Source organism: Pelophylax lessonae, assembly GCF_965119305.1.
Source record: "Pelophylax lessonae genome assembly, chromosome: 3".
Lineage (NCBI taxonomy): Eukaryota > Metazoa > Chordata > Amphibia > Anura > Ranidae > Pelophylax > Pelophylax lessonae.
The window spans coordinates 42,257,168-42,271,834 of NC_138770.1; the positions used below are offsets into that span (position 1 = coordinate 42,257,168).

Genomic DNA, 14,667 nt, shown 5'->3' on the forward strand with positions numbered 1-14,667 from the left:
TCCCTTCTTGTCCTATGTGCGGAGACCCTGATGCTTCCTTCTTTCATCTATTGTGGAGCTGTCCCCAATTACAGACTCTATGGCAACAAGTAGTCACATTTCTGCATGACAAGATGGGGTCTCCTCTACAACTCTCCCCTAAGGAGTGTCTCCTGGGGGTCTACCCAGATGGAGAGATGCCCAAATCCACTGTCATATTTCTTCAGGAAACTTTGTTTATAGCACGTAAATTGATAGCCAGGAGGTGGATGAGACCTACTCCTCCTACTCTAGGATTGTGGATTAAGGAAATTAATAGTGTCATCCCATTTCATAAACTTTTATATAAACATAGGGGGTGCCCTCAGAAGTTCAACAAGATTTGGGACAAATGGGTGCAGTGCCCTGATACGGCTCAGTAATGCAGTGGGTAACTACTTTATGCTGACCGCCCCTGTTAAACCAATATTTTCTGTTCGAGTGTTGAGCCGACGGAGAGTCACTGACTACTGCCTTATTTTTACTATGTCTGTTCTGTTTCTCGGTGTTAATCACTTTGTATATTTGTATTTTTGTACCCCAATGTTTTATGAATCTGATCGCAGTTTCAATGCACGGTTTATTTTTGTATTGTACCAAAAGTTTCAATAAACCTCACTGTTTTAAAAAAAAAACATCAAAGATCTCATACAGACGAGATAGCCATAATCCTGCTCTGAATGTTTTTCAAAGAATTCAGTCCTTCAAAAACTTTAAAGATCTCTCATGGGCAAAAAGCCTTACATTTGCCCAAAATGCGGAAAATGTTTTATAGAGAAGTCCAGTCTTTACAGACATCAGAGGAATAAAACGGGGGAGAAGCCGTATTCTTGTCCTGAGTGCGGGAAAAGTTTTTCATAGAAATCAAGTGTTTACAGACATCGGAGATCTCACACCAGAGAGAAGCTGTATTCCTGCCCTAGATGTGGGAAATGTTATCCATAGAAATCAGGACTTCTCACACATCAGAGATCTCACACAGGAGAGAAGCTGCATTCCTGCCCTGAATGTGGAAAGAATTATCCATGGAAATCAGGACTTTTCACACATCAGAGATCTCACAGAGGGGAGAAGCGGCATTCTTGCCCTAATTGAGGAAAATGTTATACAAAGAAATTAGACTTTGTTAAACATCAAAGATCTCACATTGGGGAGAAGCCGTATTCCTGTTCTGAGTGTGAAAAATGCTTTTTAAACGTGTCCCATCTTACGTACATCAGAATACTCACATGGGCACAAGCCATATTTATGTCCAGAATGTGGGAAAAGTTTTTCACAGAAATCAGACCTGGTTAAACACCAAAGATTCCACACAAGCGAGAAGCCGTATTCCTGCCTTGAGTGCAAGATATCCTTGAGTTTTTCAAAGACATCCAGTCTTTACAGACATCAGAGAATTCACACAGGGGAGAAGCATTCCTGTCCTGAGTGTAAGAAAAGTTGTGCAGAGAAGTCAGACCTTGTTAGACATCAAAGATCTCACACCATAGAAGCTGTACCTGTTCAGCTGTAGCTGAACCTCTGAGACAGGTTGTTAGGCTGCTTAGGTAGATTTCGTTTTTAGCTCCTCTGTAATCATCAGAGCAGCTTGTGATTGCTTTGGGCTTTCTGGGCTCCACTGGTTGCAGGTTTGATTATTTCTCCCTGCCTTTTAGAGGATTCTAGAATGTAGTGGGCTGAATAAGCAAATCAGCAACCTGAATATTTATGTTGCCATAGGCAATCAGTGGGGGAGGGTTCCCAGAAGGTGGTTGGAAAGTGCATAAATAGTCTGGTGTCTGGAGCTGCCCGGTTCTTGTCCAGGAGGAGAAGTTGCCAGCCTGAAGGGCTGCTACCCCCTCTAGGCAGCCAAGCTAAAGTTATACCTCTGCTCATCAAGGTCCCAACTATGGGGGGGGGGGGCAGTTTGCTGAAAGTCTCTGGATCTGGTCTGGAGAGTTCACTGGAGAAATGTGTGGCTAATATTGGAACGAGGCATCCAAGTATCTAGGGACATTGTGAATACAGACCTAAGGGCAGGACCCTGGTGACTGTTGCTGCTGCTATGCCTTGTGTATCAGTACTAGTGTTTGCCTGGCCTGGGATATATCTGATGGTGTCTCAGTGTTGTCCATTTTCTGAGCCATTACTAAACAGACTGTCCTAAAGAGTAGCGACAGGGTCCTCTGGTTATTGTTCAGTGTTAATAGAGTATATCACAGCTTCCTATACCGTATCCAAGTTTGTGTAAAAAACAAAAAATCGGTGTGGGCACTCCTCAAAAATGTTCCCTTTAAGCTGCGCGCATGTGGCCTGGATGGGGGGCAGTCTCTGTGGGAGAAAACTGGCATGGGCAGTCTCTGGGATCACTGTCAGTCACTGGGGGGCAGTCTCTATGGGTGCAGTCTCTGTAGTGCAGTCTCTGTTGGAACACTGTCAATCTCTGTGGGGACAGTCTCTATAGGAGCAATCTCTGTGGGGGCATTGGCAGTATCTATGTGGTGGCAGTCTATGTGGCCTGTGGGTGGTGGTCACTCTGCTGGAGCAGTTACTCCCATCCGGCCAATCTGTTGGGGGCGATCTCTTGGTTACATTGTGGGAGCAGCCACTTTTTCCAGGGCCGATAACAAAATTTTGGTCACAAAGTATCAGTATCAGCCGATATGGGCCAATATTTTGTACATTTTAAAGTTTTGAAAAATAAAGAAAATTTTTGACACAAATCTGGTACTGAACATGTTAATGTTTCTTTATTAATATGAAAGGCTCGTTCTTCACACCGTACCTGCATGAAAACTGATAGGAAGACCGCACAGCTTTCACTTGCAGGTACATCAGTTTCACATCATGTGAACGAACGAGTCCTAGAAGAGTAGACCACTGTAGACATTTGTGAAAAATAAAGTGCTGGGAAAATATATAAATTTAAATAAATTATACAAAAATTATATATATATAAATTATATGAAATAAATTTAAATAAATATAAATAACTAAAGGCTTCCCATAACAAAATTTACATAAACTGCTGCAGTAGTGCACTCACTGTCTGCAATTAAATCTAGTAGCTGCAGTGCAAAAGACAGTGGACTGGACACTACTGTGTTTCCCCGAAAATAAGCCCGGGTCTTATATTAATTTTGGCACCAAAACACACAGTAGGGCTTATTTTTGGGGTAGGTCTTTTAGCTGTAATGTGTGGTCTTCCCTTCCCTCCCTGCCTGCCAGGAATCCCGTGGGAACCTAGTTTAGTGTAATTAAAATCCTAGAATCCACTTTATAAGTGTATTATATTATGTCCAGTGTGTGTTTTTGTAATAGAATAGTGGGAAATACCTTCATTACATCGCTGCTCTGGGCTCAGCTAATCTCCCGTTCTGCTGTTTTCTCCTCTCATAGCTTTCAGAGGATGATCTCAGCCCCTCCCCTCTGCAGTGTACACAGAACGCCGGGTATTAGATTAGAATAGTGTGAAATACCTTCCGTTACATCTCTGCTCCGGGTTCAGCTAATCTCCCGCTCTGCTGTCCTTCATGTCCGAGCGGCGATTAACAAAGGTATTTCACACAATTCTAATCTAATACTCAATGCTTCCATGTACACTGCAGAGGGGAGGGGCTGAGATCATCCTCTGACAGCTATGAGAGGAGAAAGACAGAGTGGGGAATCAGCCGAGCGCCGATATAACAAAGGTATTTCACACTATTACATTATAAAAACACACACTGGACATTATATAAAACACTAATAAAGTGGATGCTAGGATTTTGCATACACTAATATTACATACACTAATATCGGCAAGTTCCGGAGCCGATACCAATATATCGATAAAGGTGAATATCGGCCCTCCGATATTCGGCTTTGCAGATAATCTGTCGATCCCTACTCTGGACACCCTGATGAATAGGGGAATGCTGGGGACTCTGATGTAGGGAGCAACTCTGGGAGGTCTGTGATGTGAACATGGCACTCATCCTGATTGCTTTAATCCATATTTTGTTCTGTTTATTGCTTACTCCTGGCCCCTGCACGCTATACATTTTGATGTACATAAGGTGTTCATTGTGCAAACAGTTACTGGCTTTAATGAAATTCTTTTTTAAGTTAGGGTCAGTCAGAAAAAATATTTTTTTTTGTGTGTGTGTATTAAAACATATTTAATAAAAACGTTTAATTAAAAAAAATATATATCCTTTGTCCTGAGGTTTATTTGTGTCTGTAAGGCTGTCAGTTGTGGCACATTAATTAGGAGTATTTTGTAGGTACAAGGGGTGACATGTTGGAGTCACTTTCTATACCACTTCACTGTCTATACCACTGATTTCAGCTACTAGAGTCTTGCCATCTACAGAAGTTTTCTGATGACTCTGCGGTAGTGGGATATATCCGGGATGGGGAAGAGATTGAGTATAGGACTGTGGTGGAGAACTTTGTCCCATGGTGTGAGGATAATCATCTGTATCTAAATGTGACAAAGAAGCTGGTTGTGGATTTCAGAAAGAGGAAGCCACCAGTGACCCCAAACCTTTATTTGAGAAGTGGATGTAGTAGAGAGTTAGAGGTATCTGGAGGTGCACATAGATAATAAGCTGGACTGGAGCAAGAACACTGAGGTTCTCTGTAGGAAGGAAAAAAAAAATACAACAGGCACGTGACTGTGACAGCAATGAAAGATCCAGAGATAATAAGGTAGAGGCATTGGTTTACATTAACCCTTACACACTGTAGAAAGGGGTCCCTGAAACAGAGACACTGACACTGATTTGTTTTAACTTTAGAGTGTACTGGCAGGGCTGTCCTGGGAGAGGCGGGGGGGGGGGGGAGCCGGGATGATGTCATCCATGCATCGATGCGGCCGTTCCTCAGCATCGAATCTGAATCGTTCAAGGCTGAATCGCAATGCATCGATGCTACGATTATTTCAACACCCCTAAGTGATACAATATGATATGCTGATTATTATTTGGGGTAATGTTAGAGAAACTAGTGTATTGTTTGCATTGGTGAGTGTCTGTTATTTTAATCTGTGTTATTCATTCTATGTTGAGTTTTAATTGTATGGTTGGTTTTATTTGTAGTGTAAATTGAATTTGTTTTATTTGATGCTAATGGCTGTTATCGGTAATTTTGTTGTGTTTTTGTACCTTGTTTAGTTCACTGTTGTGATCTTGTGTTGTCTTTATTAAGTGTGTCTGTGTCGTAACACTCCCAATTTCCCTTTGGGATTATTAAAGTATTCTGCATTCTGTATTTTGTACAGTAGCTCAGTGGTAGTATCAAAACAGTGAGTTTACTCCACGCCAGAAATCGTTTTCAGGGCTTTCATGCCCACTTTTATTAAAAAGAAAGTCAAAATGTATGCAGGTATATCTTCCCACCCAGAAGGTTCTCACCATCAATATGAACAAACATAACATTCATCCCCCTGGCTGTCTTGTGGCAGCTTTACTGCTCAAAGTACCTCTCCAGGGTCCTCCTGACCATTAGTATTTTTTTGGTGGCATAACCAGGCCTTTTTCTGACACTTTTTGTTTACTGTACAATTAAAAATCAGTATTTTTTACTAGAAAAAAAATGTTTTAAGTCACATGGTATTTGCGCAGCATTTATTTATTTTTTTAAATATACTTTAATGAACTGCAGTGCATTTAATAATCCACTTTTTTTAGTAAAATATGAAACATGTTGTTACGCGGATTAAATAGATACCAAACATGTTGTGCTTTGAAAATGACACATGCTTGTAGAATGGCGACAAGCTACAGCGCCATAGGCGACGCTTTAAAAGCCTTTACAGGTTACCAGTTTAGAGTTACAGAGGAGGTCTGGGGCTAGAATTATTGCTGTCCTCTAACGTTCGCGGCCATACCTCACATGTGTAGTGCGATCACTGTTTATGTATTTGTGCGCGGGACCAACGCGTGCATTCGCCTTTGCGTGGAAGCACAGGAGGACGGGGGCACTTACATTTTTTTTTATTGTTTATTTTGTTTTTTATTCTTATACTGTTTCTTTAATTTTTGTATCACTTTTATTGCTGTCACAAGGAATGTAAACATCCCTTGTGATGGCAATAGGCAGTGCCAGGTACTTTTTTTGGAGCGAATCGGGGTCTATTAGACCCCAGATGTCTCCTCCTGCCTTTACAAGCATCTGATCACACCAAGATTGTTTGTGTTCGGATGCTTTCCAAATGTAAAAATGGTGCTGTTTACCTATGCGAAACTGGAAGTGAGGAAAATGCTTGTTGCTTCCGGTTTCCTTTACCATAGAGCTCATTGGACACCTTCCGGCCCTCCACGAGCTCTGTAGTAAGGCGATGGAAGCACCAGCTGAAAACTCGGATCCTCCGGTGGGAAGGGAGAGCCGGGGAAGGCGGCGGGAGGAGTGGGACACAAATTAGACATTAGGATTGCTTTTACAAGAAAGCCGACCACTGGCTAAAAAAACCCACCAGGATGATGCCTGCAGAAAAGGCATCATCCCAGTATAACCACTTGAACTCAAGTGATGTACGTATACTGTATGTGATTTGATGGCAAGTGGATAATTGCAGTGCCTGGTGATAGAAGTCAGGGAGTTTTCCAGCAGTCACAGCGTCCTGGATCCTTCATGATGAGGACACAGTGGGACAGTAGTCAAAATCCTGGGGATCTGGGACACCTCACAACACATTATGAGATGTGTCTCAGGGCTGCATTTCCACCTAACTCCACAAGGTGGTGATCTTTTACCCAGACAAGAAGACTATGGAAAACAGACAGGAAGTGTTGTCAGGTACAGACAGGAAGTGATGTCAAGTACAGACAGGAAGTGATGTCAGGTATAAATAAGTTCCGGGTGAGAGGCAAGTTGGGGAGGATGTAGAGGGAAGTCATTGCTGGAAGTGGCAGCAGAGGAGGTAATAAGATCTTATTTTCTATTTACACCCAGTAACCCCCCCCCCCCCCCCCCTCATGTCCTTGCTCTTCCTCCATAGTCACTGTGACGTCTTTTATCTCCAGCAGATGATGATACACACATATATAGTGTGGAAACCTACATTAATCCCTTAATCCCTTCAAGGTCAGAACGTTTCCCCACTTACGGGGCCGGAACATTCTCTTCATTTTAGATATGTGTCACCTTCTCACTGGGGATGAGATTAATATACCTGAGTTTGTTGTGAGACGAGTCTATGGAACATACCTAGAGTTCAGGTGCTGGAGCTGAACCCCATTAAAGAAAATATGAGCCGAATGTAAAAAAAAAAAAAACAGGAATGGCCATTTTCATGGCTAATAGGCAAGAGATTGTCAGACAAATGGTAAGGGGGGGTTGGGTACTAACCTGGGGGACATGCACCAAAGCACCAATGTCTGGGGGTGCCCTTACCCTGCCTGTGAAGTGGTGTTATCTGTACGATGTATACAGCCTACTACAGCAACACCAACATTTAAAAAGAAAAACAATGCTTTTTAAATTGCCAACAAATGACAGTTCTCAGCTGCTTCCTTCTACTTGCAAACTGTTGGGAACATTTATCACTATCAGACCCTTATCCAACGTTATGGACCACTATAAATGGTAATGGACGACCCCACAAAAACAGTGTGGAGTTCCTCCTTAAAATACACACCAGACCCTTATCCTTCATGTGGGTCTGGTATGGATGTCAAGGGGAACCCTGCCAACAAAAAATTTGATATAGTGCTCCCTATATTCAATGCCAGAACCTTCAGGTCTGGTATGAACTTTAAGTGAGAACTCCATGCAAAAAAACTGAAAAAAGTTTAGGTAAAGGGGAGGATAAGTGTGTGAGACCTCCCTCCTTCTGAACCATACAAGTCAACATGTCCAAAACATGGGGGGATAGAAACAGAAGAAGTATTAAGGAAAAAAAAAAGACTAAGTGGTCCATTAAATCTTCCTAATTTTTTTTTTTATTATTTCTATATTTTTTACCTGGGTATATATTTATGTTTGTCCAAAGCATAATGCCTCGTACACACGCAAAGATTATTGGCCGTGAATTTTCTTTCAGTCAGTACAGATTTCGGCAGACAGACATCTGATGAGCAAGACTGGGCATGCTCAGAGAAGAAAAAACACACGGAAAGTAAACCAGCACATGACATCACTTCTGCAGTAGATTTTTGTTGGACGAGAGAATTCGTGTGCAGTCTAGGCACATTCCAACCAATAAAACACCACTCTGGACAAAAGTCGGATGATCGGTCGGCCGATAATCGTTGCGTGTGTACGAGGCATAAGTCCCCTTACTGTTGACTGACTCACTACCTCTGGTGGAAGTCTATTACAAGCATCAACTACTCTTTACGTAAAATTATTTCTGGGATTCGCTTTGAACTTTCCTCCTGTTAGTTTGAGGTCATGTCCCTGTGTTCTTGATCTTGGTTTCATATTGAAAATCCTGCCGTCCTGAACCGTATTTCACCTCCTCGATGCATATAAAGGTTTCAGTCATGTCCCCCCTTTCTCTTTCCTCCAGAATGTACATAGTCAGTTCCTGAAGTCTCTTCTGATATGTTTCATCAATCATACCTTTCCCTAGTTTGGTTGTCCATCTCTGGACTGCTCCTAGCTCATCAATATCTTATTTTGAATGAGGTCTATAGAACTGATCCCCCTTGCACCTTGTCCCTATGTTGATGGGGAGAATATCCTCTGCCCCACAACCCTGGTTTGGGCTTGTGGGTGTCTGCACAATCTGGGGGCCACTTTTACCATGGACACCAAAATAGTGCCCACTCATAAATGAGCAAGGGGTAATGTACCAGATATAATGTGGTAAAAACTGTCCAGTGATACAACCGTTTGATGACATTGTTTGTGGGCTCCTTTTTATCACACCACAACATTGCATCATCATAAAAGGTAAAAAAAAATTAAAAACAAGAGTGCAGAAAACATTTCACCCCCTCTGCATTCCCCACACTAATTAATCTATCCAATTCTTCCAAAAATATTCTAGTGACAGCTCTCAGGAATAGGGGTAGATTTTGTAGGAGGTGGACAGCAAATAGATCACACCCAAATTAGGAGAGATGATGAAGGTGTTTTCCAGCAATGACAATTAGAGTGTAGCATCTGGGACAAAACTGACCAATGGTAGGACAGTATGTAGTCACCTTGATTTGACCAGTGGTACACTGACAACTGTCTGAAAGAACGCTCCCAGGTGGCCAGGTGAGAGAGAATATCATCTGTGAACTCTGGGAATTAACATCTTTGTTGGGACAATACTGTTATGCCTATTTACCTGTTATATTTACCTGATGATTGGATCCATTATTGAATGCTTATCTTGACCGTGGATTTAAAGGGATATGTGCTTAAGGTCTTTATAGTAAGGGTCAAACCCCAAAGGTACAGAGTGCACAGTTCAGGAGTGCGCTGTGTACGGAGTGCACAGTTTAGGAGTGCGCTGTGTACAGAGTGCACAGTTTAGGAGTGCGCTGTGTACAGAGTGCACAGTTTAGGAGTGCGCTGTGTACAGAGTGCACAGTTCAGGAGTGCGCTGTGTACGGAGTGCACAGTTCAGGAGTGCGCTGTGCACGGAGTACACAGTTCAGGAGTGCGCTGTGCACGGAGTACACAGTTCAGGAGTGCGCTGTGCACGGAGTGCACAGTTCAAGAGTGCGCTGTGCACGGAGTGCACAGTTCAGGAGTGCGCTGTGTACGGAGTGCACAGTTCAGGAGTGCGCTGTGTACGGAGTGCACAGTTCAGGAGTGCGCTGTGTACGGAGTGCACAGTTCAGGAGTGAGCTGTGTACGGAGTGCACAGTTCAGGAGTGCGCTGTGCACGGAGTGCACAGTTCAGGAGTGCGCTGTGCATGGAGTGCACAGTTCAGGAGTGCGCTGTGCACGGAGTGCACAGTTCAGGAGTGCACTATGTAGACAGTGTAGAGTTCAGCAGTGCACTATGTAGAGAGTGCAGAGTTCAGGAGTACACGGTAAAATATTACACGCTCAGTTTTAGAAAGATTACGTTTGAGGAAGTAGTGTGACATCCATACTGTTTTGTCGCTCAGTAAGCTTGTGATATGTGAGGAGATTGAGGGGATGAGTTGAGGGGTAGAGAGATGGATCTGGGTGTCCTCAGCATAGAGGTGGGATTGGAAGCCATGGGACTTTATCAACTGGCCCATGGAAGAGGTAGAGAGAGAGAATAGGAGGGGCCCAAGGAGGGAGCCTCAGGGCATCCCAATAGGAAGAGGAGCGGAGAAGATGGTGTTGTATGTGACACTGAAAGTGCACTGAGATAGGTAGGAGGAGAAACAGGAAAGAGTAGAGTCATGGAGGCCAAGGGAGTGGAGTTTGTTGAGGAGGAGTGGGTGGTTAACTGTGTCAAAAGCAGCAGAAAGGTCCAAGGGTAGGAGTATGAAGTACTGGCCATTGGTTTTAGCAGTTAGTAGGTCATTGATGAGTTTTAGTAGGGCAGTTTCAATAAGATGTTGTGGGCAGAAGCCTGACTGTAGGGGATCAAGAAGGTTTTTGTCAGTGAGGTAGGAGCTAATACGGTTGACAAGGCATTCAAGAAGCTTGGAGGCAAACGGGAGACGGGTTTTAAAGAGGTTGTACACCAAGAATTTTTTTTTTTTATCTTCTTTACAACCTGAAAGAGAAACCCATAATAAGCTAGTATGCATCGCATACTAGCTCATTATGAAATACTTACCTTAGAACGAGCCCCCGCCGTGCCGTCCGCTTACCTGTATGACGGGCGACATGTATAGTCGCCCGTCTTCCGGGATCGCGGCATCCGGCCATCTGATTGGCCGGAGCCGCGGTGACGTCACTCCCGCGCACGCGCGCGGGAGCCGACGGTCACGGCACGGGGCTCTGAAGGAACGGCATGATCTGCCGTTCCTTCAGAGCGCATGCGCCAGTGACGTCACTGGCTGCATTAAAGGTAAATATCTCCTAAACGGTACATGTTTAGGAGATATTTACAGTACCTATAGGTAAGCCTTAATATAGGCTTACCTATAGGTACAACTTCCTGAGGAGGGTTTACTTCCTCTTTAAGTTATTCAAACAGGAGGAGTCCAGTGAGGGTTTTTAAGTATAGGGTAACCAGCGCATGTTTGAGCGGGGAGGGAAAGGTGGTGGAAGAGAGGGAGAGGTTTAAGATGTGGGTTAGAGAGTTTAGGCTAGAGCAGGAAGGTGGTCGCAGTAGTTGCGAGGGGACAGGTAGTGAGTTGGGCCATGGAAAGGAGTTTGGCAACTTTCTCAGTGGTAACGGGGTTGAAGGAGCAAAGTATTGAGAGTGGTGTTGGACCCTGGATATCTTATCAAAAATTGTGTCGATATTGTTTTTAAATTGACTAGCAATCTCCTGTACATAGCTATCCCCTGAACCCTCCCCCCACCTTCCTCTCCTCCCTCAAATCTTCCCTCCCCCACCTAGAGAGTAGCAAAGAGAAGGGTTGCCAGCGTGGGCTTCAGGGTGAGCTTTCGCCGTGACTAAAGGCACTTGTGCACATTTTCCGCCCCTCTTCTGCTCTCATAAGAATATGCAAGGCAGGGAGGTTCTGTGTGCGCCGCCTTGACCAGTACACCGTTACTTGTACACACAAAGCCGGTGTTCTAAAATTTTCTCGGACCCGTGAAAAAATCGGACCTCGTCACTTCCGGTTATAGGAGTCTCAAGTGCGCATGCGCATAAGACATTATCTTGGTTTGGTAAACTTATAACACATAGCGGGCAGCTGAATGAGAGGAGGCGGGGCTGAGGTGGGACGGAAGACACCGCCGCGTCATCTGCAGAGCTGAATAGAGGAGGCGGGACGGAGGTGCGGCCGTGTAATATATGCAGGACTTTAGCGACTCCTTGTTTTATTATCTTTAGCAATTATCGTATTATTTATCCTTAGGATTTCATTACATTTACTATTTATATAATACAAAATAAGAAATACTAAATGTAATGAAATCCTAAGGATAAATAATACGATAATTGCTAAAGATAATAAAACAAGGAGTCGCTAAAGTCCTGCATATATTACACGGCCGCACCTCCGTCCCGCCTCCTCCACCAGCTCTGCATATGTGTCCTCCGTCCTCCGTCGCACCTCAGCCCCGCCTCCTCTCAATCAGCTGTCCGCTCTCTGTTATAATTTTGCCAAACCTCGAAAAATGTCTTCTGCGCATGCGCACGGACGACTCCTATCCGCTGTTTTGTGATGCTCTATCACCGGAAGTGACGAGGTCCGATTTTTTCACGGGTCCGACAAAATTTTACAACACCGGGCTTCTGTGTTTGCAAGTGAGAATAGTAAGCAGCAGGCAAAAAGCCATTGCTGGAGGTGGCAGAATTCTGTTCTGCTATGTTCTAGCTGGCAATGCCGTAATAGTTTTTCCTTTAAAGCAGGGGTGGGGAACCTTTTTTCTGCCAAGGGCCATTTGGGTATTTATAAAACCATTCGGGGGCCGTACAAAATTATCACCTTAAAAATTAGCCTGTTATATTTAGTCAAACATTTAATTAACTCACCCCTAATGTGATGGCTGCAACTGCTTCTCTTTGGTGAGGTGTGTGAGGTTAGCTGGTATTGATGATGTTGCTACTCGCAACAGGTTTCCCAGGTTTGCGTCGATCAGTCTGGAGCGCAGTCGACTTTTTTGTGGTGATAAGTTTTGAAAAGAACTGCTGGCAGGTACTGCTGGCTCAGGCTGGTACTGCTGGCTTGTACTGTGCTGCGCCTGCGAGTACTGCTGGATGGTACTGCTGGCTCAGGCTGATACTGCTGGGGGTACTGCTGGCTGGTACTGCTGGTTCAGGCTGGTACTGATGGCTGGTACTGTGCTGTGGGTACTGCTGGCTCAGGCGGGTACTGTGCTGTGGGTACTGCTGGCTCAGGCGGGTACTGCTGGCTGGTACTGTGCTGTAGGTACTGCTGGCTGGTACTGTGCTGTAGGTACTGCTGGCTGGTACTGTGCTGTAGGTACTGCTGTGTGTACTGCTGGCTCTGGCTGGTACTGCTGGCTAGGAGAAGTGTAGCAGCGCCACGCTGGAGGAAGAGGTGATGTTTCCAGTATTGGTCACAGGCGGAGTGCATTTGATATCACTCCGCCTGTGACTCACTCAGACTGTAATAACGGAGCAGGAACTATATAGGAAGCATTGGCTCCATTGCTGAGAGACACAGACTCAGCTGCATGGGGGGCCGGACCAGATGACTTCGGGGGCCCGCATACGGCCCCCGAAACATAGGTTCCCCACCCCTGCTTTAAAGCAACCTCTAAAGAAGAATGTAAATACTTGCTCCCATGCTGACCTCATCATTGATCGCTTACTACACACTACAAAAGAGCAAGAGAGGCCAGAGTTGTACAGATGGAAGATCAGCTCATTGTTTAGGTGAGACACTATAAGAGAGAACACCCCAATAATATGGACGGGGCTACAGATGTTTTAGAACAGCAGTGATCACCATGAAGGCAATATTGAAAGCAAAAAGCCCATTAATCCCTTACACCCCATCCTAATATTGTACAACCAATACTGTTCCATAATTCTCTGCTATCCATCTACAGAGAAACCTGCGTAGATCACATGACCACATAATTAGGATGGAGGAGGACCAAAGTCACATGCCTGAGAGGATACTAAACCTCACCATGGAGATCATCTACCTGCTGACCAGAGAGGTGAGGAGGATTGTGGGAGGTCACATGACATCACTCACATCTCTATTAATATAACACAGACCTGACTGGAGAGGTGAGGAGGATTGTGGGAGGTCACATGACATCACTCTTATCTCTATTATTAAAACACAGACCTGACTGGAGAGGTGAGGAGGATTCTGGGAGGTCACATGACATCACTCACCACTCTATTAATAAAACACAGACCTAACCGGAGAGATGAGGAGGATTCTGGGAGGTCACATGACATCACTCACAACTCTATTAATAAAACACAGACCTGACCGGAGAGGTGAGGAGGATTCTGGGAGGTCACATGACATCACTTACATCTCTATTAATAAAACACAGCACTGACTGGAGAGGTGAGGAGGATTCTGGGATTCTAACATGATATTCCTATTGGTTTTCCAATGCAGTGTTCTCCTATTCTGAAGTCAGGAGATCATATGACCATCACAGTGCCTCCATGTGACTCCTTAAAACCTGAGAGACACAACATGCAGAAGATTCTAGAAGTCATCAAGAAGATGATGGAGCTGCTGACAGGAGAGGTGAGCGGTGCTGGGAATTCTGGGACATCATCCAGTAACAGACAAGGGATGTGTCTGGATGGTGACTGTATCATTGTGTGTGTCAGGTTCCTATAAGGTGTCAGGATGTCACTGTCTATTTCTCCATGGAGGAGTGGGAGTATTTAGAAGGACACAAGGATCTCTACAAGGATGTCATGATGGAGAATCAGCCGCCCCTCACATCACCGGGTAAGAGGAGACTTTATTGTAAAGGAGAGATCAGTACGGAGGGTCCACCTAGATCCCCCATCATCTGATAAACACATAGAAACAATGTATTCAGTCAGTGTGTGTGTTTCCTACAGATGGATCCAGTAATGGGAACCCACCAGAGAGATTTCCCCGTCCTCTGTATTCCCGGGATTCCACACAGGAAGGTCACATCATCCCTCACCATCATCAGGTAGATGAGGAACAATCACTGATAGTATCATTA

At 44.5% G+C, this 14,667-nt stretch overlaps 3 protein-coding genes and 1 pseudogene across 4 annotated transcripts in view; all 4 read left to right on the top strand.

Annotated features, from left to right (window-relative positions):
• The window catches only part of LOC309550683 (uncharacterized protein), a 3,164,715-nt gene that overhangs the window by 1,545,491 nt on the left and 1,604,557 nt on the right, over nt 1-14,667 (top strand). The gene's annotated exons all lie outside the window — the stretch shown is intronic.
• The window catches only part of LOC309550743 (uncharacterized protein), an 88,310-nt gene that overhangs the window by 71,418 nt on the left and 2,225 nt on the right, over nt 1-14,667 (top strand). The window lies entirely within an intron of this gene.
• Nucleotides 745-1,531, top strand: LOC309550043 (annotated as a pseudogene). Its single transcript has one exon. The product of its transcript is annotated as an uncharacterized misc_RNA (transcript).
• LOC309550788 (uncharacterized protein) overlaps nt 6,862-14,667 on the top strand; it is a 95,502-nt gene continuing 87,696 nt past the window's right edge. Inside the window, exon 1 of the mRNA XM_082251124.1 lies at nt 6,862-6,901. The gene's annotated coding sequence lies outside the window, so the exon portion shown is untranslated. The remainder of the gene's footprint in view (nt 6,902-14,667) is intronic.